Source organism: Triturus cristatus, chromosome 6, assembly GCF_964204655.1.
Source record: "Triturus cristatus chromosome 6, aTriCri1.1, whole genome shotgun sequence".
Lineage (NCBI taxonomy): Eukaryota > Metazoa > Chordata > Amphibia > Caudata > Salamandridae > Triturus > Triturus cristatus.
In genome coordinates this window covers 341,567,350-341,591,622 of record NC_140589.1, presented here as the reverse complement: position 1 = coordinate 341,591,622, position 24,273 = coordinate 341,567,350, and positions in this window count along the sequence as shown.

Genomic DNA, 24,273 nt, shown 5'->3' with positions numbered 1-24,273 from the left:
TGGGCTTTTGGAGGGAGGGGGTATTTTATGTTGGGCTCTTGGAGGGAGGGGTGGTTTACTTTGGAGTTTCGGAGGGAGGGGTGTTTTATTTAGTCTTTTTGGGAAGTGGTGTGACACTTCACTCGCCCTAATAGTTTCAAAGAGTACCAGCCACCCCTGAGAGAACACCCTAAGGGATATCTTCGTCCATGGTCACCTCTTTAGATATTGAGAAGGGATTTGACATCTTGTCTTGGTAGTTTATCTTCGAGGTACTGCGTCAGAGGGAAATGGGTGAGAAATTCATTAGATGGGTGAGATTATAATACCCAAGCCCCGTTGTGAGGGTTAAAATGGAAACAGCATTTTCTAGGACAATGAGCATCCACAGGGGCTTGGGTATGTCAAGGATCCCCATGTTGCTCACTGATATTCGCTTTAGCTCTGCAACTATTGCCATGCGCATTTAGGGATAGGACACGGTAGTGGGGAATCACACTGGAGTGTGATGACCATGTCATCTTTCTGTATGCTGATGATGCCTTGTTATTCTCATGTGAACAAGGGTTAGTCTACCAGAGTTAATGAAGCTTCTGTCTGAATTTGGTGATGCCTCAAGGTTGAGAATAAATTGGGGACAAATCCACCCTCTTCCTGATCCATGCCCCTGTGGACAGTTCCACGTCACTGGGACTTGACTCCACCCTAACTTGGTCTCCTAACACTTTTACATGTCTTGGGGGTTTGATGTGCCACAAGGGCGAACAACCAGTACAAGGTAACATCAGTAGAGCAGTTATCCCAATCTGCTCCTCAATAGCATTTTGGGAAATTCTTCTCTTGGCCTCACTGGGAAGGGTTGCTATCATCAAGATGCCTGTCTTGCCTAGGTTTCTATACTTCTTCCAGGCACTCCTGGTAGCCTTGAAGCAACAATTATTCAGAGAGCTGAACAGCCTTCTGTTGACCCTGGTGCAGGCGGAAAAACAGAAGAGGCTAGCCACTGCATGTCTATGGGGGGGGCCTTACTGTTAAATGCCTGCTTGATAATAAGACTTTGATGAAGACACAACCACAGCGTTCAGGGTTGTTAAATATTGTTGGCAGCTCTATATCCTCAACTTAGGAGGAGCTGCAGCATAAGCCCCAGTGATTTCATTGTGGTGCCTACCGAAATCTTGTGTTTTAACAGGCACGTGGTCTAAGGCCAGGATCCGCACAATGGCTAATTTCTTCGCAGGTGCAGCTTACATGTCTTTTGAGTCTGTTAAAGACCATTTTAGCTTGCATTGATTAAAGCAACTAGAATGACCTGACCTGACCTGAGAACCCAGGTCCGGTCGATCTGGTATACGCTCTAATGTTCTTACGATGGGGAATAGTACCCATGAAGCGTCACCCTGTGTAAATGACTTACCACAGCTTTCCAGATAACACAGGCCAAGTCAAGTCAAGTCAAAGTAAGCTTTATTCGAAATCACAAAGTGAATCATAAAGCCACATGCCATGTCAATTTGGGAGGAATCTATTGAGTCTGTGGATGCCTGCAAAAAGATACTGGAGTATGCTAAAACCACTCAACAGCAATGCTCAAATCAAATTCACTCAAATTAATTTTATTCACCAAATATACTTATGCTCCTACAAGATAGCCAAGAGGTACAGATGCACAGATGACACCTGGTCTAGATGTCCACAATCAGGAGATCAATTTTGGCAGTACTTCCACATTCTAACATTTGGGCAGAGATAATGATTAAAGAGGTCACAGGTCTGGAGATACCACTAAAGCTACTGCAGTGTTTGTTGCAAGCCTAAACTGCTGAGAGAGCTATGTAGGTTTATTGATCTGGCGCTGATACTTAGCAATAGATACATAGCACTGGGATGGAAAGCAAAGAGTGCCTGGAAGTATGCAAGTGGTTACAGGACATAATGACGTGGTCACTCACAGAGGTGGCAACTCAGGTGGCTGTAAGCAGGAGGAATGCCAAGGATCCATCAGTTGGCTCATGGGTCATGATCTTACTTGCTCTGAAAGGCAGCGGATGCCTGCTCTGAAGGTGTAAGGCATTTTTTCTATGTTTGACTGTGAATTAATATTTGTTAAGGCCCTTGGGTCTTTTTGTTGGTCCATAGGGCATGGTCAGGCTAAATGCATGATAAGTGTCCAGTTGCAGAGTGTGGGTGGGTGGTGGGTATTAAATTAGTGGTTGTATAGCATGAAATAGTAAGCAGGTTTCTTAATGTAATCGAATAGAGATCATAAACAAGTACCTCACATGGTCACCTCTTTAGATATTGAGAAGGCCTTTGACATCTTGTCTTGGTCATTCTTGCTCGTAGGGAATGTTTAAGCTCAAATGATTGCCTTATGTCAGTATTTTTGCAGCTATGGTTTTCATCACAAAAGTAAATAAATACCATTTAAAAGATAGATACACACACACACACACACAAACACACACACATCAATCTGTGCACTCTAATTGACTCATTTAACCATCATGCCTGAAACAGAAGAAGAATATTTATAAATCTGGGTACAGAGTTGGGTAAAGGAATGGTGCACGGCACAAATGGGAGGAAGTATCCTGAAGGGTGTAGAAATCATTAACCCCCTCATTCCAAATACCTAGAAAAGAGAGGTTTCGATTCTTGTGGACTCCTGCATATAAAAAATTCTCTTTTATAAAATGTATTTATTGACCACTTAGAACTTTATCCAGCACTTTATCCGTGGATCAGTGCAATATGGGAAACAGCGTTTACATTGCATGCGCTACAACGCATGCGAATACAACGTGGTCGTTACAACGACTGCGTTGTTACAATGCAAGCCATTACATCGCAAGTCATTTCTACGACTTGCTGTGGGGGGCGTGCTAAACTAAGGAATAGTATAATTTACTATTCCAACACCTTCCCTACTGTTGCATATGCTGGAGTTGGAATAGTAAATTATACTATTCCTAAATCCAGCGCGCCCCCTACAGCAAGTGGTAGAAACGACTTGCGATGTAAGGGTTTGCGTTGTAACAACGCAGTAGTTATAAAGACCGCATTGTAATCGCATGCATTGTAGTGCATGCGATGTAACATCACATATTTGTGCAATATATCAGGAAAGTTGAAATTCAAAATGATAATATTAGGAAAAGTACTTAAACACTTTATCTGAGGATTAGTGCAATACATAGAAAAGTTAATGTGCAAAAGATAGATGCAGGAAAATCACTTGACACTTTATCTTGTTGATTAGTAATAACAAGAACAATTAAAATGTGCAATGAAGCACTAAGCGCTTGAACTGGGAATTAGTGCATTAAGACAATACAACAGCCACAACGTTCAATAGATAAATCAGGGAAAAGCTTCTAGTACTTTAGTTTGAAGATTTAAAAATGCACAGGCACTTTACCTGTGAGCTAGTGCAATAGAATACATAAAACTAAGAACCCAAACGAAGTACTAATTAGCAGAATCACCAAACATGATAGAAATGAATAGCCAAAGATGACTAAATTAATTCTTATCTATTAAGGAAATGGACTTGTGAAATAGAGTATAATAGTGTCTTTGATCGGCTCCATTCCCAAGCCTAGTACAACAGAAGTATTCTGCTGTTATTCTCTGAAAAAACATGGAGGTGACATTACCACAAGGAACAGATAGATTAGCTATAACCATAACTTCTGTACCACTCAAACTTTTTCCTCCCCCCTCCCAGATTGACAAAAAGGGATGAACTACCAGAGAACTGCCAACACCATTATCAAATGACCCAGCACAAAGGCACTTTAAACTTCAAACTTTAAATGCACTTTGAGTAAAACAATGTGATGAAAAATTATGTAAATGGTATTTTATAGCTGTATATAAACTTCCAGATTGTAATTTTGTATTTCCCAGAATACTATGTAATCATGCAGGGAAATGGAGTGGTGAGAGCAATGATACAGAATGAATATGGCATTACGGTAATATTGAAACGGAATGACTGTTAGAACATTAATATCAAATGTGCTTTAAAAATGGAATTAGGAAAAGAAAACTGTGAGAACTCCCAGAACAACTCAGCATTCCAATCACCGAGCCAAAATGGAACTGCCATGCGTTGTAATTACTGGGTCGGAAAATGGATGCCAATGAATCCCACTTCAACGAGAATGTTAATGTTCTAGCGATCAAAGGGGCTGCTGAAAGTGAAAATGGACACAAAGTCAATACATAGATTAGAAACAGCCACCATGAATGCTAAACAGGCCCATTGGGAAGCATTTTCCCGAAACGTGTCGGCAGTAATTTTTAATCCTGTGCCCCATTGTATGCTTGTGTTTTCATGAGGTGTTTAATAAACCCCCCATTATTTGCACCATTTACTGGCTTTTCGATTTTGCTGTTTGTGCCGCCGCAACCGCTGAAGGGAGGAAGCTGCAGCATTGAGTGAGAAATCTATCTATCTATCTATCTATCTATCTATCTATCTATCTATCTATCTATCTATCTATCTATCTATCTATCTATCTATCTATCTATCTATCTATCTATCTATCTATCTATCGATCTATCGATCTATCTATCCACTGAGAAATCAAAGGTTAGACATTTGAGATGCCATCAATGATATCATAAATGATGTAATATAACATGTAATGAGGTCATAAGCAGTGCATGGCAGAAGCACAAGTTATAGTTAGCTGTGCTAACTATAACTGCTGAATTTCTGTGTATTATTTTTAAGTTCTTACTGTTAATGGTGTCACTGACATTTTCACCTAACTATAATGTTATTTAACTTTGTTTTTTTCAGCAAATTTCGAAGGTTTTTTAAAAAGCAAGAACCAATCTTTTTAAAACAGTTAACTATAACGTTACTTTAACCTTTGTTTTTTTCAGTGAGTTTCTAGGTCTTTTTTAACGTAAAGTAATATTTTGTAACCATACGTAAAGCCATCCTGCGCCATGCACGGCTGAAGGCTGGGCCCTGAGCAAACCCCTCCACAGGGCCTTGTATTTTTTAAAGGGGGGGTCACATGCCCCCCCTGCCTGAGCCTCATTAAGCTCATTAGGCCCTGAAGACCCCATCCCCCAGGGCCTTCTGTTAGTTAAAGGGGAGGGGGGCCAAGTGGTCCCCCCTCCCCAAGCCTTATTAGGCCCCGTAGACCACATCCCTCAGGCCCTTTGTGTTTTTTAAAGGGGAGTGGGGCAACAAGGCTCCCCTTGCCGAGCCTTACTAGGCCCTAGTGAACCCAACCCAAAGGGCTGTTTCTTTTTATGGGGGGGGGGGTGCTGTATGGCCCTCTCACTAAGCCTTTAAAAGGCCCTGGGGACCTCATCCCCAGGGGCAGTGTTTTTTCTTAACAGAGGGGAAGTGGGCCCTCCCTCCCATGCGCCTTATTAAGCCCAAGAGATCTCATCCCCTGGCCTAATGTAATAATTAAGGGGAGGGTGCCATGCGACTCCCCTCCCTGAGCCTTTAATGGGCCCAGGGGTACCCACCCCTGCATTGGGGCAAACTGAGTGCTGGGATGTGAGGAAGTGTGCTCCCACCCACTTTTTGTTTGAAAAGGCGCCATTGAGCTAATGAGCTGACCAGCTCTGGCTGATGCATCTGGGCCCAATGAGCAGTAAAGAGTTCTGAGAGGCCTTTGGGTAGCATTTCCAGCATCCCCAAAAGAATGGGTTGCTCTCTACTGAAGGACAAAAATCCTGAAACACGTCTAGAGATACACAGCACTGACTGCGCCAAGGGTGAAACACTAAAGACTGTCACTGGAGTACATATTATCATGCACTGCATTTACCATGATGCATTGGGACGAACTGAGTGCCGGGAGGTGAGGCAGTGTGCTCCCACCCTCTTTTAGTTTGAAAAGGATTCCTTGAGCTAATGAGCTGAAGAGCTCTGGCTGATGTACCTTTGTCAGTGATTGGTACAGAGACCTGAGAAGACTTTGGGCAGCATTTTCAGCACTCCCAAAAGAATGTGTTTCTCTCTACCAAAGAAGGACAATTATCCTGAAACACATGCCTAGAGATGCACAATGCTGGCTGCACTAACAAGGGTGAAAAACAAAAGACTGTCACTGAAGTAAGTGTTATCATGCACTGCATTTACCATGATGTAGTGGGGCGAACTGAGAGCTGGGATGTGAGGCAGTGTGCTCCTACCCTTTTTAGGTCTCGCCTGACCCAGCGCATGCGCTGGTCTGGCGAGACATTTTGTGAGGGCTCCAAAAAGTGCTACCAGGCCAGCCTAGAGCTACAGTGCATGTGCGCGGGCACGCGCGCCGCGCTTGACCGAGCTTACTTTCACTTTTGATGTTTGATCGCGATCACTTTCGCGGCCGCACGGCCGCTTGGCATAGCCAATAGGTCTCGCTTTTGGGTTTTCAGAGCGATTGCGATCGCGATTAGGCACACTTTCAATGCTTGTTTGAGATGGTATCTGCATTTCTCAGAAGAACAGCGATTATATGCTTGGATCTCAGGATATCCAGTACAGTCTCGGGCCCAACGTCAACCCCACACCGGATAGTTACTTCTCCATGTATGTCAGATATAGTTAATCCCCCTTCACTACAGGAATACAGAGTGCTAAATAGAGCCCTCGACTCTAAGCTCACATACCATCTTCCCTGTACTGCAATTGCTAGAAAATCGATGCTATCACCACCGACACTTCCTGGACTCTACTCGCATACTTCACTGCTCTCACTACGAGCATATCCATGCCATGGCCTCGCAGTTACCCCCATCCAGTCATCAGCATTGTTCTACAACTTACTGCCTCTCAAGGCGGCGGAGACTGCTCAAGACATGTGTAAGTGTCAGAGGAGAGATACGAAACCGTGAACCGGGCATTATAACATCTGAGCCAACTAATGTCTATTTCTGTGAAATAATACAAACAGCTGTTTAAACAGTGTTCTGAGGATTCTAGAGCTCTGAAGTCGCACCATTCACGGAGTGCGTTGATCATGCAGGCCTTGATTTTTTTACTTTGCATTCTGACATTGGTCATCTAATTAAAAAGACAATTATCAGAGGACAAAGGTAATTCCAGGACCGAATTACGTACCCGCTCATACCTCACACAGTTCTGTTTGGAAGCGCTGCCTCTTGTTGGACCTTTTTGTAATATGCGCTTTATCCATGTGACATGAGTGGAAACCCATCCCTTCATTTGAACCTTTCAGATCACCGATTTCAAGTTTTACTTCTTAGGAGGCATGTGGGCACACGCGCACACCTAAACTGTGAATGCGTTTTCCACCTAATTTTATATTTAGCACAGCCCCGTGCAGTACATAATCGGGATATATTTTGCCCATTTATAGCTCAAACTAATGGAAATCATTACCGTCGTAGTAAACGGGGTGCAACTAGGGGTTGAGGAATTAGGATAATCTGCTATTGCTAAATGACACAAAATGCATTCTTGAATCAGTTTTTGACTTAAGGGTGCATTCCGTGCGAATTGTGCCAAAACAACGAGTGTTGTAGTTCTGGTCCTTAACCTTGTTCCTGTTTTTCAGATAACACGATATCATTATGCAATGTGGCAAAATGGCATCATTTCAGGTATTTCATGCAACAAGCGTAACACAAAAGTTTCTAAATTATACCGGCATAACTGAAATTTCAACCGGGCCCAGGAACAACGCAACACCAGATGTATTGCAAAAGCCGGCTGGTCGGCATTCTGCTGTTGAGTGCAGTAACAGGGTATTAAAAGAGGGGGTAGTGTCGGCCAGAGCCTGTACTGCTTTAGCAGGCAGAAGATTAGGAAGGACCTGTGTCCAGATCAAATAAAAACCGTAAATATTTCTATGTAGTTCAAAACCGGATGAAAATGATGATTTATTCTTTATAACGGACAACTTTATTTCTCAATACACTAAAGTTTATGTTAACATCACAGGCACTGTTCTCAAAGTGGCAGCCATTTCAAGAGGGACTTTAGATGAATTCCAAACACAGTGCATCTGATTTTACGGTCTAGTGCCTTGAAACCCAAGTACTTCCTAGTGAGGCATGTTCAATTCAATGTGAAATGTACTATCATATACTTCATTGTTAGTGTTGCTTCTTTCCCTCCCACCTCACCTCTGTTGACGTTGCTTCTTCCCCTGCCCCCCTTTTGTTGGTTTTGCTTCTTGCCCTCCCATCCCCGTTGTTGGTGTTGCTTCTCTTTTTTTTCGGTTTTGATTCTCCCTCTTCCATCCCCCTTGTCCATGTTGCTTCTTCCCCTCCTGCCACTCTTGTCCGTGTTGCTCCTTCCCTTCCACACTCCTGTTCTCCATGTTGCTTCTTACCTCCAACAGTCACCATCCCATTTTCTGTGTTGACCCCCCTACTCGCCACAAGAAAATAAAAGTGCTGTGAAGTGGCCAGCAATGGACGCATCATAGCTTCTTTTTTTAACTGCCCCATTGCCCGCTCCCTCCCACTTGTTGTCTGTGTTTCCCTTTCCCTTCATTCCTCAATCTAGTTTTCTATGTTGCCGCACCCACCATAGTGCAGTGAACATTCTAGGATCTGCAACCCTGCTGAGCCTGGGAGAGCCACACTAAAGTTTTCCTTTGGCTTTCTTTCCTTTCTGCGGGCTCGCAGCACGTTTCCCTTTTTTGAATGGGTACACAAAAAAGCATATGTTTGTCAAGTTGACAAAGAAATGTTTTTTTTGTAAAAGAGCCCCAGAACGCTCTTTCACGATAATGTCGACCGTGTCTAAAGAAAGAGGCGTTTAGCCATGCAACAGTTGGTGTTGTTGCACCAAGGATATTCTGCTGCATTACTAAATACTTATAGGGTCCAAAAAGCGAGACCTATTGGCTATGCCAATACTTGTTATATATATATCTAGATGAATATTTACCAAGGCGGCCCACTGCATTGATCAAAGTTGTTTAATTACGATGTTGAGGACAACTCCTTTCGGCTTTCACATCTAGCTCATGTAGCTCAAGTACAAGCTCATTTTCCATGGAAACTATGCAGTGCACAAGTGGTGAAAATGACAGTTTCAGTGAGAAAAAAGCAATTATTGGTCCCCTTTTTCATTTCGTAGCAGAAAATTTACAAAATCAGTTAGCTATACCAATTAATTCTTCCAACATTAAATGTTGTGGTTGAAATGATCACCATTGGTGCACAAATTACTGTTGTTGATATATTAAATCATTGAAATTCATTATCTCAGATACTGCTGTATGGAGGCATACATGACCCACAATGCCTTATGTGTTATGATATACATGGTCTCATTGCATATACTAATATAACTTGCACCACCCTAGTTTTCAGACGTTTCCATTGATGTAATATGTGCAGTTATGAGCAGTGCATCATAGCGTGAAAGTTATACATATACTGGTTACGCCTAACTGGTGAATTTCAGTGATTTTATGGTTTTAAAATGATAGGTTTTTTTTAGAACAACTAATTATAACTCCACGTTAACTTTTTGTTATTTCAGTGAATTTCAAAGGCTTTTTAAGTTAACATCTTACTACCTTATTTACATATAACTCTGCTTTAACCTTTGTTTTTTTCAGTGAATTTCTATGTTTAAAAAAAAAAGTAAAGTTATATCTTATTATAATACTTTTGTAGCCAACTCCCCGCCAGTCACAGCTTAGGGCATAAATTGCAGTGGGTTAGGCGTAGGGACTGGCCTGTGGCCAAGCTCTCCGCCCAACTCCACATCGGCTGCCAACAGCCTGCCACACATAGCCTTTGTGGAATAGAAGTGGTCCCAGAGTATACATGGAGATTTAAAAAAAGATCAACAAAACAAATATTGCAACAATTTTAAGGCAAAACCATAGTGTTATTTAATCACACTAGGAACAGGCATATAAATGCATAAAGCAAATCACACTATTTACAGATGTGCAGGGTGCCAGGGGGATGGGAAGGGAGTGAAGAATTGGGTAGGGTAGTTGAGTAAGTGACATAGACAATTTCAAAGCAATGGTACACATCAATTGTTGGGCACCTTAGTGGCGTGCCAAATATTCAAGAGTCATTCATGGACAAAATCAAATATTATTGCCAGGAGGCCATATACAAATGAAAGTTCACAGTGCTCAACGCACTATTGAGGGTACTGGCATGATGGGATGTCGACGTTTCGACCCCTCTTCACAGGTAGGTAAGTTAAATCCTTACAGGTGGGGTCTTCCTCAGGACGGAAGAGGATGGTGAACCGGGGGAGGTAGGCACCTATGCAAAGATATAGGTGAAGATTAAAAAAGGGAATAGTGCCAGGCGAAAATTCAACTGTGTGACTGGATAGGGATATGACTGCCATAATTACCAGAGAACGAGAGGGCATCAAGTCAGTGACAGCTTGGCATCTGGGCACAAAGGCTCAAAGGTCAGGTGGGAGTGAAAGTCACCTAAAAGTTAATTTAAAAGCGACAGTAAGGTCAAAAGTCCAAATGGCAAGAAAAACGGGAGGTGGGTGATGACTCCAAATTAATCTAGACTCACGTTTTATTTTTGGAAAAAGGAGGAAACGAATACTCCATCAGAAACACACCGCTGATTAATCGGTATGTGGGGTGAGACGAATCACCGAGGAAACAGCCTCTAAAAACAAATGGCGAGAGCGCTCTATAAATGAGTGAGACAAAAGGTGGTTCCTAAACTAGAGAAATACAGAGCTAACGGGACCAGGTCACCCACATTATCATCCGTAGACTAGGATGTCATGAAACGGGACTAGAAAGTCCAGTAAATAGTAAAACTGAGAGAATGTATATTGAATAAGTCGAAACCAGCAGGATTAGCTTATACCCAAAAATAATAAACAAAAGGGGCGATTAATCGTGTGGTGCGCATAATAAAAATAAGGCAAAACTTGACTATGAGTGATGAAGGGGGACTAAACAAATGGACAGGGACACAAAATCCTGGGTCAAACAGGTCCGAGTGAACGGAGTATATTCCGACAGGTTCCCTTACCTTGAGACGGCGTACCAGACTGAGCTCGCTCGACTCTAACGGCTAACTGAGGACGCGGAGCGGCTCCCAGATAAGGAGAACGCTGAAACCGCGTGACGTTAAACCGGGTGCAGCAGCTGGATGCTGCCAACAACGGGAGAATAGAAGAAAGACCATTCGAGTAGTTCAATTGCGAGGTAGGGAAATAGAAGGTGGGTAAATAAAGTCCCACACTAAATAAATAGAGAAAATAGAATCATTACAAATTAAATGTGTAAATGAAAATTATAAGACTAAAAGGGCATCGTCGGGGCCCGGGGGAACAACCTAATCAAAGGAATGTGCACTTAGGGGATTACGTAAAAGTAACAAGGAAGAATCGATTGTACACTTGGAGATTGCAACATTGCATAAAATAAAGAGTATACAGTGAAGCTCGTAATCAATTAAGTAGGTACATAAAAGAAAAACACTGTTATACAATGAATGCATTTGTTCAAAGCGTCTTAGGGATGCGAACCGGCACAACATATTAACGAAAAAAGGGGGAACAGTGGTAGTTAAAACAGACAAACATATGTGCTCATATCGGTCAGCTATTACAGATGGAAAAATAAAAGGAAATAACATTGGGAAGAGGACATCAAAGAGTAATGCCAATACATGTGAATGGATACAAGCTTGCTGGGTAAGACAAAGTCTGGTTCCGGTGAGAAAAAAATCAAAAAAATGCATGTGCATAATATGTACATTGGTCGAAAAGACTCATGGTCAACATCATACAATGTCACAGAAATAACGTTAACCACAGGTTAGAAAAAGGGGCTGGGGAGAACAGAGCAAAAAAGAACCTAGTTCATGAGCTACCGAGGGTAGCTAATTGGGCATTACTCGGGTCTTGCTCATTTAAACCAGTTAGGATAGTGTCAAAGCGGATCATCATTTTTGACTCTCTAATGAGCAGGATAGAGGATATATTACCTCCCCGAGGTCCCAGTTCTGTCTTTTCCAAGACGATCCATTTCATTTCTTCGGGGTGGTGTCCCAGTTGGTGATAGTGATCGACTAAGGGTGCACCTGTCACATTACATCTGATTCGACTTTGGTGTTGAAGGATTCTAGCCTTGACTTTCTGTTGTGTCTGGCCAATATATAGTCGGTCACATGGACACAGGATCCCATAGATGACGTTGCTAGAATTGCAGTTGGTATGTGATTGTAAAGTAATGGTCTGATGCTGGTATTCGAATTTCTTTGCTTGCATAGTTGTGGGGCATGCTTTACACAAACCACACTTGAAGTGACCTATGATAGGTGGTAAACTCCAGAGTGAACGAATCGTTGGTTCAACCGGGTCCTCAAGAAAGGAATGTACCACGTGGTCCTAAATGCTCATTGCTTTCTTAAAAGAATGCAACGGTGGGTCAGGTTGGTCAATCTCCGTGGATATAATGTTCCAGTGTTTATTGATGATCTTTTTCACTGCATTACTGCGTGTGGAGAATGTTGTAACACAAATCATTTTGTTATTTTGACTTGATGTGTTGCGATGTTTAGGTGAAAGCAGAATGTCCCGTGGGTTGTACCATGCCCTCTTCCGGGCCCTCTTAACCAGGCGTTTTGGGTAACCTCTCAGTATTAACCTGGCTGTTAGGTTCTCAGACTCTGTAGTGTAGTCAGTTCGTTTCGTGCAGTTCCTGCGGATCCGCAGGAACTGTCCCACTGGGAGATTGTCGCGCAAGCCGCGCGGATGGTGGCTACTGTATCTCAGTAGAGAATTTCTTTCCGTTGGCTTCCTATATAGGGTAGTAAGAAGTTTATCATCTTCGTGGAAGATTTTTAAATCGAGGAAAGGGATCTCCTGTGTGCTGGACTGCATGGTGAACTGAATGTTAGGGTCGCACTGGTTTAACCATTGGTGGAACAAATTGAGTTGGATAGTCTCACAATTCCAAATCATCAATATATCGTCGATATATCTCTTCCAAGTGTTGACATGTGCCAAAAAGGGGTTGTTGGTGAGGACAAACCGCTTCTCAAAATTATCCATATAAAGGATCGCTAGATCTGGTGCGAAGGCAGCCCCCATCGCGACTCCTTTTGTTTGTACATAGTACTTCCCTTGGAAGTAAAAGAAATTCTTTTTCATAGCGATGGTCAAGAGAGCTATGATAAAATCTGTAGGTACCCTTGTTGGTGCTGGTCTTAGATCCAGTACTTCCCGCATAACTGTCAATGCAGGCTCCTGCGGGATGCTGGTGTATAGCGAGACTATGTCACAAGTGACAAGTAACTGCTCACATGGGTTAAAAGGTTGTTGATCAATCATTGCAATAACTTGCATGGTGTCTCGGAGGTATGTTTCTGTTTCTTCTGCCAATGGTTTCAAGAAAATGTCTATGTACTTACATAGAGGTTCCAAAAGTGATCCGCAGCCGGATACTATAGGGCGACCTGGTGGATGTAGGATATCCTTATGTATCTTGGGTAACGTATAGATGGTTGGTAGTCGTGGATGTTGTTGATTCAGATACTCGTATTCCAATTTACTTAGAAAGCCACAGTTTAAAGCATCCAGAGTTATTAAATGGATTTCCTCCATCAGGTCCTTCGTTGGGTCAGACCTCAACAATGAGTAACTAACACCGTCTTGTAATTGCCGTAGAATCTCCGATTTGTATGCAGTCGTATCTTGCACCACTATAGCCCCGCCTTTGTCGGCAGACTTGATCACAATATCTCTGTTATTTCGGAGGGTTTGGAGAGCCGCTTTCTCAGACTTACTGGTATTCGGTATAGTGTGTTTGTATGTTGAGAGTAAAGTGCCAACATCGTTCAGAACCATGCTCTCGTAAGCCAAAATCCTGCTACTCATAGCATTGGCCGGTGGAAAAAACTTCGATGGAGGCCTTAATCCAGTGACCGACTTGGGTAGACTGTCTTCCTTGTTCTTAAAGAAATACCTGAGGCGGATCTTACGGAAAAACCCTTGGAGTTCAGATTTAAGGTTGAATGAGTTCGGATGGGCAGTTGGGACAAAAGATAAGCCCTTGCAAAGTACCGCCTGTTCGTCGGCGTTGAGGTTGTATGTAGAGATGTTGACCACTGGACTGTCACTGGACTCTACCATCTGTAGACTTTGCGCCTCGTCGATATCTCTCCGTGGTTCTCTGGCTGGAACCGAACTTGTTTCGGGGTTGTCCCTCGGCCTCTGTCCCAGTTGGCGCTCGGTGGGTTCTGTTGGCCTCTCGGGGGCCCTCTTGGCCAGTTGCCACCTCGTCCTCGCGGTGGTCTCCATTGGCCTTCCCCTAAAAAAGGGAAATAACCTTGGGGGGGGTACCAGTTGTCTCGGTAATTATAATCGTAGCTCGGGCCAGGAGCCTCTGGATCACTGTCAGAGCTAACCGTAGAATCGGAAAAAGTGGTGTAGTTCCTTCTTCCTCTGAAGGCCCCTCGTCCTCTGCCTGTGAAGCGGCCAGAGGTATCCTGTTTGTAGTAGTCTTCGTTGAGATAGGGATATGTGTTCTTTTTCTCATAGAACCTGATGTCTTTGGAGAGTTTATCTAGTTTTTTATTCTGCGTGGTGGTTTCAAAGTCTTTGAGTGATTTTGTGAGATTCTCAAGAGCACTTTTAGCGTTGGTCAAGGTTGAATCCCCTGCAATTTCTTGTTTGAGGGCGGCTATTTCTCTGGTCAAAGCCTGAACTTGTTCAGCCGCAGTTTCTACTCCAAGAACCATCCAATGTCGCGAAGCATTGTTAGCAATGAAACTAAAACCCTCTTTGAATTTGGGTAGATCCACAAAAATAGCAGGTTCATTTCTAATCTGTAGCCCAACTGGTATTATATTCGCCTGTAGATATTTGGTGAGTAAATGACCATGAAGTTTTGTACGAATTAGTTTCTTTTCCAAGCGTTCGAGTTTAGCTATTTTGTCATTGAGTGTGAAATCGATATTGGGCTACGATTATAATTACCGAGACAACTGGTACCCCCCCCAAGGTTATTTCCCTTTTTTAGGGGAAGGCCAATGGAGACCACCGCGAGGACGAGGTGGCAACTGGCCAAGAGGGCCCCCGAGAGGCCAACAGAACCCACCGAGCGCCAACTGGGACAGAGGCCGAGGGACAACCCCGAAACAAGTTCGGTTCCAGCCAGAGAACCACGGAGAGATATCGACGAGGCGCAAAGTCTACAGATGGTAGAGTCCAGTGACAGTCCAGTGGTCAACATCTCTACATACAACCTCAACGCCGACGAACAGGCGGTACTTTGCAAGGGCTTATCTTTTGTCCCAACTGCCCATCCGAACTCATTCAACCTTAAATCTGAACTCCAAGGGTTTTTCCGTAAGATCCGCCTCAGGTATTTCTTTAAGAACAAGGAAGACAGTCTACCCAAGTCGGTCACTGGATTAAGGCCTCCATCGAAGTTTTTTCCACCGGCCAATGCTATGAGTAGCAGGATTTTGGCTTACGAGAGCATGGTTCTGAACGATGTTGGCACTTTACTCTCAACATACAAACACACTATACCGAATACCAGTAAGTCTGAGAAAGCGGCTCTCCAAACCCTCCGAAATAACAGAGATATTGTGATCAAGTCTGCCGACAAAGGCGGGGCTATAGTGGTGCAAGATACGACTGCATACAAATCGGAGATTCTACGGCAATTACAAGACGGTGTTAGTTACTCATTGTTGAGGTCTGACCCAACGAAGGACCTGATGGAGGAAATCCATTTAATAACTCTGGATGCTTTAAACTGTGGCTTTCTAAGTAAATTGGAATACGAGTATCTGAATCAACAACATCCACGACTACCAACCATCTATACGTTACCCAAGATACATAAGGATATCCTACATCCACCAGGTCGCCCTATAGTATCCGGCTGCGGATCACTTTTGGAACCTCTATGTAAGTACATAGACATTTTCTTGAAACCATTGGCAGAAGAAACAGAAACATACCTCCGAGACACCATGCAAGTTATTGCAATGATTGATCAACAACCTTTTAACCCATGTGAGCAGTTACTTGTCACTTGTGACATAGTCTCGCTATACACCAGCATCCCGCAGGAGCCTGCATTGACAGTTATGCGGGAAGTACTGGATCTAAGACCAGCACCAACAAGGGTACCTACAGATTTTATCATAGCTCTCTTGACCATCGCTATGAAAAAGAATTTCTTTTACTTCCAAGGGAAGTACTATGTACAAACAAAAGGAGTCGCGATGGGGGCTGCCTTCGCACCAGATCTAGCGATCCTTTATATGGATAATTTTGAGAAGCGGTTTGTCCTCACCAACAACCCCTTTTTGGCACATGTCAACACTTGGAAGAGATATATCGACGATATATTGATGATTTGGAATGGTGAGACTATCCAACTCAATTTGTTCCACCAATGGTTAAACCAGTGCGACCCTAACATTCAGTTCACCATGCAGTCCAGCACACAGGAGATCCCTTTCCTCGATTTAAAAATCTTCCACGAAGATGATAAACTTCTTACTACCCTATATAGGAAGCCAACGGAAAGAAATTCTCTACTGAGATACAGTAGCCACCATCCGCGCGGCTTGCGCGACAATCTCCCAGTGGGACAGTTCCTGCGGATCCGCAGGAACTGCACGAAACGAACTGACTACACTACAGAGTCTGAGAACCTAACAGCCAGGTTAATACTGAGAGGTTACCCAAAACGCCTGGTTAAGAGGGCCCGGAAGAGGGCATGGTACAACCCACGGGACATTCTGCTTTCACCTAAACATCGCAACACATCAAGTCAAAATAACAAAATGATTTGTGTTACAACATTCTCCACACGCAGTAATGCAGTGAAAAAGATCATCAATAAACACTGGAACATTATATCCACGGAGATTGACCAACCTGACCCACCGTTGCATTCTTTTAAGAAAGCAATGAGCATTAAGGACCACGTGGTACATTCCTTTCTTGAGGACCCGGTTGAACCAACGATTCGTTCACTCTGGAGTTTACCACCTATCATAGGTCACTTCAAGTGTGGTTTGTGTAAAGCATGCCCCACAACTATGCAAGCAAAGAAATTCGAATACCAGCATCAGACCATTACTTTACAATCACATTCCAACTGCAATTCTAGCAACGTCATCTATGGGATCCTGTGTCCATGTGACCGACTATATATTGGCCAGACACAACAGAAAGTCAAGGCTAGAATCCTTCAACACCAAAGTCGAATCAGATGTAATGTGACAGGTGCACCCTTAGTCGATCACTATCACCAACTGGGACACCACCCCGAAGAAATGAAATGGATCGTCTTGGAAAAGACAGAACTGGGACCTCGGGGAGGTAATATATCCTCTATCCTGCTCATTAGAGAGTCAAAAATGATGATCCGCTTTGACACTATCCTAACTGGTTTAAATGAGCAAGACCCGAGTAATGCCCAATTAGCTACCCTCGGTAGCTCATGAACTAGGTTCTTTTTTGCTCTGTTCTCCCCAGCCCCTTTTTCTAACCTGTGGTTAACGTTATTTCTGTGACATTGTATGATGTTGACCATGAGTCTTTTCGACCAATGGTCATATTATGCACATGCATTTTTTTGATTTTTTTCTCACCGGAACCAGACTTTGTCTTACCCAGCAAGCTTGTATCCATTCACATGTATTGGCATTACTCTTTGATGTCCTCTTCCCAATGTTATTTCCTTTTATTTTTCCATCTGTAATAGCTGACCGATATGAGCACATATGTTTGTCTGTTTTAACTACCACTGTTCCCCCTTTTTTCGTTAATATGTTGTGCCGGTTCGCATCCCTAAGACGCTTTGAACAAATGCATTCATTGTATAACAGTGTTTTTCTTTTATGTACCTACTTAATTGATTACGAGCTTCACTGTATACTCTTTATTTTATGCAATGTTGCAATCTCCAAGTGTACAATCGATTCTTCCTTGTTACTTTTACGTAATCCCCTAAGTGCACATTCCTTTGATTAGGTTGTTCCCCCGGGCCCCGACGATGCCCTTTTAGTCTTATAATTTTCATTTACACATTTAATTTGTAATGATTCTATTTTCTCTATTTATTTAGTGTGGGACTTTATTTACCCACCTTCTATTTCCCTACCTCGCAATTGAACTACTCGAATGGTCTTTCTTCTATTCTCCCGTTGTTGGCAGCATCCAGCTGCTGCACCCGGTTTAACGTCACGCGGTTTCAGCGTTCTCCTTATCTGGGAGCCGCTCCGCGTCCTCAGTTAGCCGTTAGAGTCGAGCGAGCTCAGTCTGGTACGCCGTCTCAAGGTAAGGGAACCTGTCGGAATATACTCCGTTCACTCGGACCTGTTTGACCCAGGATTTTGTGTCCCTGTCCATTTGTTTAGTCCCCCTTCATCACTCATAGTCAAGTTTTGCCTTATTTTTATTATGCGCACCACACGATTAATCGCCCCTTTTGTTTATTATTTTTGGGTATAAGCTAATCCTGCTGGTTTCGACTTATTCAATATACATTCTCTCAGTTTTACTATTTACTGGACTTTCTAGTCCCGTTTCATGACATCCTAGTCTACGGATGATAATGTGGGTGACCTGGTCCCGTTAGCTCTGTATTTCTCTAGTTTAGGAACCACCTTTTGTCTCACTCATTTATAGAGCGCTCTCTCCATTTGTTTTTAGAGGCTGTTTCCTCGGTGATTCGTCTCACCCCACATACCGATTAATCAGCGGTGTGTTTCTGATGGAGTATTCGTTTCCTCCTTTTTCCAAAAATAAAACGTGAGTCTAGATTAATTTGGAGTCATCACCCACCTCCCGTTTTTCTAGCCATTTGCACTTTTGACCTTACTGTCGCTTTTAAATTAACTTTTAGGTGACTTTCACTCCCACCTGACCTTTGAGCCTTTGTGCCCAGATGCCAAGCTGTCACTGACTTGATGCCCTCTCGTTCTCTGGTAATTATGGCAGTCATATCCCTATCCAGTCACACAGTTGAATTTTCGCCTGGCACTATTCCCTTTTTTAATCTTCACCTATATCTTTGCATAGGTGCCTACCTCCCCCGGTTCACCATCCTCTTCCGTCCTGAGGAAGACCCCACCTGTAAGGATTTAACTTACCTACCTGTGAAGAGGGGTCGAAACGTCGACATCCCATCATGCCAGTACCCTCAATAGTGCGTTGAGCACTGTGAACTTTCATTTGTATATGGCCTCCTGGCAATAATATTTGATTTTGTCCATGAATGACTCTTGAATATTTGGCACGCTACTAAGGTGCCCAACAATTGATGTGTACCATTGCTTTGAAATTGTCTATGTCACTTACTCAACTACCCTACCCAATTCTTCACTCCCTTCCCATCCCCCTGGCACCCTGCACATCTGTAAATAGTGTGATTTGCTTTATGCATTTATATGCCTGTTCCTAGTGTGATTAAATAACACTATGGTTTTGCCTTAAAATTGTTGCAATATTTGTTTTGTTGATCTTTTTTTAAATCTCCATGTATACTCTGGGACCACTTCTATTCCACTGTATGTTACCCAGGTCCCAGTGATTATTGGGTTTACCCTTAGTTCTAACACATAGCCTTTGGCCAGCCCTTGAGCCGTACCCCAGTCAGGCACCCAAACCCGTCAATGCACAGTCTGAGGCCAGGCCAGCGCCCAACCCCATGCAAGCTGCACTGGCTTCAGTAGGTCTCCTGCAGGGGTTCGCAGGGGTACACAGGGACCACAGTGGCTCCAGCTGGACACTAACGGAAATGCAGCCCCCCAAAAAATATTTTCAATTTAACCTCAGTCAGGGGGTCTCTCTGGGACACCCTTCACAAGGTCTAGGGGTTCAGGGTACCCTGACCCTGCCCCCTTATACCTTTAAAAATAAATGTGAGTCCCTGAGTCCTGTGATGCAGCTGCAACATTTTTTGTTCAGGTTGCAGTCAGGCAATCACAGCGCGAGCTGCAGCAGACTATTACGCCCCCGCAGGAACTAGAAGGCCGATGGGGAAAAAAGCCTTCTCGGCCAATCAGATCTCTTTCGTTTTTTAATTAGTGATCCTGTGAGTCTCCTTCAAAACTCCTGTGGGACCAACTGTCAATATATCTATATCTTTTTAATCAAAATTTCTCAAAAACTGCTGAGTGTATTTACGCCTCTGAATATAGATCTAGCTTTCTGCCAAATTTCATATTGTTCGGTTCAGCTGTTTCTCTGTATCATGGTCTAATTTATGGGATAAAAATGTTTGGGACCCCCCTTTTTCTTGGCCCTGCTTGACAGATCACCCTCAAACTTTCTAGGAAGTTGCTGAGGTGGAGAAACTTTAAAAATAAATGTTTCCTGAAGATTCATCAAACAGAGCCAAGTTAATTATCAAAGCAAAAACGTTCTCCCTATGGAAACTTTGACTTTCTGAGGACTACAATGCACGGTTTCTTTTTTGCTAATAACTTTGACACCCTTTGATAAATCTTCATGAAACTTCCCAAATGAAAGTTCATTCACCTCTGCTTCTTCCTGAAAAGTTTTGGAGTGATCAGTCAAGTGTGGGCTGAGAAGCCATTAAGGTAAAGGTAATATCGGTCTCCCAGCCCCCTGATAAAATCAACCCACTCGGCTCCAATGTATCATTCCCTGACACTTGTCCAAACTTTCAAGTCTAAATACCTCAGATGATTCATTTGACCTACCAGCCCACTGCTAGACTTACTTCTTTGCCCCTGATAGATTTACTAGTCCTTTGCCAAGACCAGTGGACACTTTACTTTCTACCAATCCAACTGTCTCTCCACACTTAGATCTACTGGTAATTCAGAAATCCTTTTCCACTAATGATCAGCCATTTGTGAGTATCTAACTATGAAATCAACTTAGTTTAATTTAACTATGACTTTAACTTCGTTTTTTTCTGTGCTTCCTTTAGTGATAACACACTTGTAAGAAAGTGAATAATTGTTTGGGGTGGATAGTAGTCCATCACCCTTTATAAAGTCATTAACCTTTTAGGTCGAGGTGAAGGTTTTAGTGGTCAGGGCACATACACTGGGAACTGCAGACTGCAGCACTCCAGTTGCAGAGCGTAAAAACCAGCAATAGAACTCAGCACAAAATGGGGGTGACCACGCTGAAAGAAGCATTTTCTCACACATGCCCTCCCTGGCTAAAATTGCAAGGAGCAACAACCTTCATCAAGCAGTTCTCATTGTTTTAAGTGAAAAGGATGTGGAAACACACTCTGCATTGGCAGGGCCAATTACAGCCTCACATCCTACTGTCAATTCCACCTAAGGGGGTGCTGGACCACCTCCACAGTTTTGGGCCTATTCTGCAATTAGATATAATGAATGTAACGATGAGGGTTACAACTATGTGTGCACCAGAGAGTAATATCTAGTAGATAGTTATTAACTTGCAATTAATAGTCTCCTGCTCACTTCCTAGTGGCCCACCGTTAAAACCACCTGAATACAAAACTTTTGAATTATAATGGAAAGGAGCGGAGTAATATTACATAATATAAACAAATAAATGTTGTAGTACAACAAATGAATTTATATTATTTGTTTTTATTTCTCATTCTTTATATTTCTTAATATTGTTCCTTCCTGATTTTTTCAATTATTCAATCATTAAATAGTATTCCAATCAACTAATACATTGGTTTTCATCTAAACCTATACATGTACAACTGTTACATTAATTCCAACTAACAATATTCAAAATTTCAAACAATATAATAAATCCGTTGAGTGAATATTGCTCAATGTACATAGCCATACAGCCGACGCGTTTCGTCCTGTCTAGGACATCATCAGGGCTGTAATGAAGGAGAAAAGAAAAAAGAATATCGTATCACTCTCCATTATTCCATGTATGATTCTTACTAAGTACCTATACAAGGAAGAAATGTATCCCTAGTATACAGAATATACCTATTGAACAATACAATCATTAAAATAAAAATCAAAAATATCCATTTATGATCGAACAGTGTTAACAATTATTTTCCAATCTAATGATGAGCTAATCGCTACTTTGACCCCTGATTTTCCAGTTGTGCCCTTGGTCCCACCCATGACCGTATTATTCCTTTCACGTGTTCCATTACAGAGAGGATAACCCACAACATCCTGCCTATAATATAACTGTTTACAAAATCAACATTCATTTAAGAACTCACAATTTATTATCAAACTTAAAGATATAAGCTCCAATTCAATTTTATATTTTCCAAAAATTGACCCTTTTGTCATAAAACCACTCTACCTCTCCCCTCCTGCTAATAATATCCAAAAGCTTGCATTTCTCTAATAATTATTTCTCACCTTCATATTACATGGAACAATCGTTGTGCAAGGATTGTCACAAATGTATCACCTTTTTGTGGAACAAATGGCCCCTCTATAATCAATGGATATAAGTATGATAAAGTTTGCAAATCATCATTGTGGACTTATGGGATCCCTGAAACTTGTTTTTATCGAGAAGAGGCAAAGGGGTCACTTGCCATCTAACCTTCCTGTGTGGCTCCCAGGGATTGTAGACATGATAAAACAGCCCTAATAGAAGCTGTAAAAAAGGCAAATGGAGTACAAATACAGCAATTTCAAGATCTTACAAGTCAATCCTGATTAAGGCTAAAAGGGGGTGGGAGATAGAGCAGTGGTACAATCTCTCCGAAGTCCCCCAAAACAAGCAAATCAAGGCCTTATGGAAACTCATAACGCTGGGGTCCTGCATGATAGATAACCATCTTGACACAGTGGTCCAACCCGAGGCCTGGATAACCCATTTTAGTGAGCTCTACAGGGCTTGGGATAAAGATACAGCCAGGGCCTGCTGCAAAGAACCTCCAAAGCACAATGAAAGGTTGAACGCTGCCTCCGTTATTGAACTGGGCATTTCTGAGGCCGCACAGGCTCTCCATCTACTGAAGCGGGAGAAGGCCCCAGCCCTGATGGCATCCCTGTTGATTTATATCTCCACACACAAGAAATCTGGGTGTACTGCAAGCATGACGCCCCAAAATCTGTGGGCATTAATACCACCATCCTTATGTTTGCAGGTGACACGTTTTTATTATCCCAAACCTTGCGTGGTGTGCAGTCGCTATTGGATTGCTTGTTTTGTTCTGAAAGGGGACTTCAGATAAATCCAGAAAAGTCAAAACTAATGGTATTAAATTCCCATCGCTCCTTTAGAGGTAGTTTCAGCATTGAGGAGGTGCCCTTGGAGCAAGTAAAATGGTTTGACTATCTAGGTGTAAGGCTGGCTGATACAATGTCATGGACTCCCCAATTGGGAAAAAGCAGAACTATTTTGACTCAGAGGGCTTTGGAAATAATCAGAAAATACAAGGCTACCTTAAGTGGAGCAGTAACACCATATCTTGAGTTATACAGGGCCACATCTGTTTCAGGAGCTATATATGGTGCTGAACTTTGGGGTTCCATTGATGTGGCAACACTTACCTGTATGGAAAACAAACTTATCAGGTCACTTTTTAATCTATGCACAAGCACCCCTATTTTACCCTTACGGTTTGATTCAGCACTTGAGTATAGATCAAGTGATTACATTAAAACTCCTGACATACTGGGTTTGGGGTCAGAGCACATACACTCGACACAGGACGACAGGTCCTCCATGTGCAGAGTCTAACAACTTGCAATAAAAGTCAGCAAACAAATGGGGTTGACCATGAAAAAGGGGCAATTTCAAACAGCACTTATATAAAGAATACACATGTAACAGTTCATTACCCCCTGAATCCTTACATTATGAGGAAAATATGTTCAAAAGGGAGTGGTATATGAATTGGTGGGATTACGTGCCTCCCTGTTTTTATTTACCCTTTTTCATATCACCATCTCCCATTTTCCCTCTTTCACTCACTTCTGCTTATATTTACTTACTGTATGAATTCATGGATGCTAATGCTAAAAGTGTTAATAAAACAATTTTTTTAACCTGCTGGCTATCTCTATACAACCTACAGTTGCCATCCAATGAAGTTCAAGCTGTTCCCAGTGGTGAGTGGTTCTGCTAGTTTCATCGCACTTCTATACCGTAGCTTCTTGTGAATGCTGCAGAAAATATAAGGATCTAGAATGGGCTTCTGTTCATAGGTTCATTTGTTGCCTCTAATCTTTGGTGAAGGGTGACCGGGAACTTCAACAGTCATCCTCTATCCTATTCTGAGTAATCCGATGGGTCACAGAACTGTCAGACAAAAGTAAATTGCTCTATGCGGCCTTCATTTACTTTAAAATGACCTTTGACAACCTCAGTAGATGCAAGCTCTGGGCAAAACTTGCCAAATGGCATATTTA